Source organism: Ipomoea nil, unplaced genomic scaffold (genome assembly GCF_001879475.1).
Source record: "Ipomoea nil cultivar Tokyo-kokei standard unplaced genomic scaffold, Asagao_1.1 scaffold3399, whole genome shotgun sequence".
Taxonomy (NCBI): domain Eukaryota; kingdom Viridiplantae; phylum Streptophyta; class Magnoliopsida; order Solanales; family Convolvulaceae; genus Ipomoea; species Ipomoea nil.
Window position 1 is genome coordinate 52503 of NW_017619827.1, and position 1434 is coordinate 53936.

Genomic DNA, 1434 nt, shown 5'->3' on the forward strand with positions numbered 1-1434 from the left:
GATTTAATGGAAATTTATAGAAAACATTACACAAAGGTACACAAGAATTAAGCAATAATATGTTGTGGGAAGTCTAGTTTCAAGTGCGGAGTAATAATTAATAAGTTATTGACTTGTATAAAAAGAAAAGATTGAGAGAGTTTTTGTGATTCTGGAGAACGCACAATCTTTGGCAGATTGTAACTTTTGGATGAATAATAATTTTAGTAGCAGCTTTCAACTAATCATTTTGAGAGACCTTTAGTGATTCTGAAAAACAAAAAATGAATAAAAGATCTCTGCTTGATCATAGCACACCTTATGGCAAATCCTATAAAAATTATTGATTTCATTACTTACTGAAGTCTCCAATTATAAGATCATAATGCATAGAAGTTTTATTTGTTTTTTTTTTTTATGGTGGGATTGATGGTGAATCATGAGAATGTCCATTAAGAGAACAATGATGATATGAACAAACTCGATACACTGAAATTCTTTCCGATTCAGCTTGCCCGGGTAGCAGCTCGACCTTTTCAGGGAACTTGGAGTTCTTAATGGTAGAAGAGCATGTTGCTGTATCCACAGCTTTGGCCTCGGGAAGAAACTTCCCAGAACGCCTCCTGGATTTGAAACTAACCCTCAAAGATCTCAAGCTAAAACTCCTCATCAAAGTCTGAAAAGATTTCACACTAGAAGAAGCAGCCAAGTTTGACTAAGAACTCTGATCACTGCTATCGAAACTAGATTCAGAACCTCCAGGACTTGCCCGGAGGAAATGGCCCTTCCTCCTTTCAGAGCAGCTCGCCGCCTTCATCTGATTAAGCGAGGAATCCTCCGATGTCTCTACTGAACAAGGTGAGTGATTTACAGTTGGCTTCATGATCCTTGATCTCCCCCTCCTGAATGATCTTGTGCTTCCAAAACTTTTAAAATCACCTTTCTGACTCCTTTCAAGTTCTTGCTTTTGCTGTCATGCTTCACCGATATTGAAGAATCAACAGACTTCACATCATCGCATTCAATCCCTCCCTGACACGACATAAAAACCAAAATTTTACTACAAGCAAATTGCCACAACACAAGATTTCTTCATCCTGCTATACAGCTCAAGAGGTAAAATGTTTTCGAGTCTGCCACAAGTTATTCAGTTATTAATTTTTTCTTGACATACCTGCTGTTCAATTCCCCATTTATATATATTATCATTGATCATGACATCTTGGAATTAAACAATCATGTTAGATTCAATACATTGTCATCAACCTTATCACCAAAAAAAAAAAAAAAAAAAAAAAAAAAAAAAGAAAAAAAAGAGTCAAAAGCTCAAACTTACCTGAAAACTTTCCTTCTTTGCATCATAGCAGGCAGTGCCCTTCATGAAATGAGGAGATGCACCCGGCATTTGAACAGGGCTTGATTTCTCCGGGCTCGAGCCACCACTAGAACTGGATG

At 37.0% G+C, this 1434-nt stretch overlaps 1 long non-coding RNA gene across 1 annotated transcript; it reads left to right on the plus strand.

The window, feature by feature from the left end:
* Positions 1-547: 547 nt before the first annotated feature.
* Positions 548-1434, plus strand: LOC109171167. The gene is made up of 3 exons (XR_002052544.1): positions 548-837; positions 938-1095; positions 1347-1434. It is a non-coding gene; the product is annotated as an uncharacterized LOC109171167 (long non-coding RNA).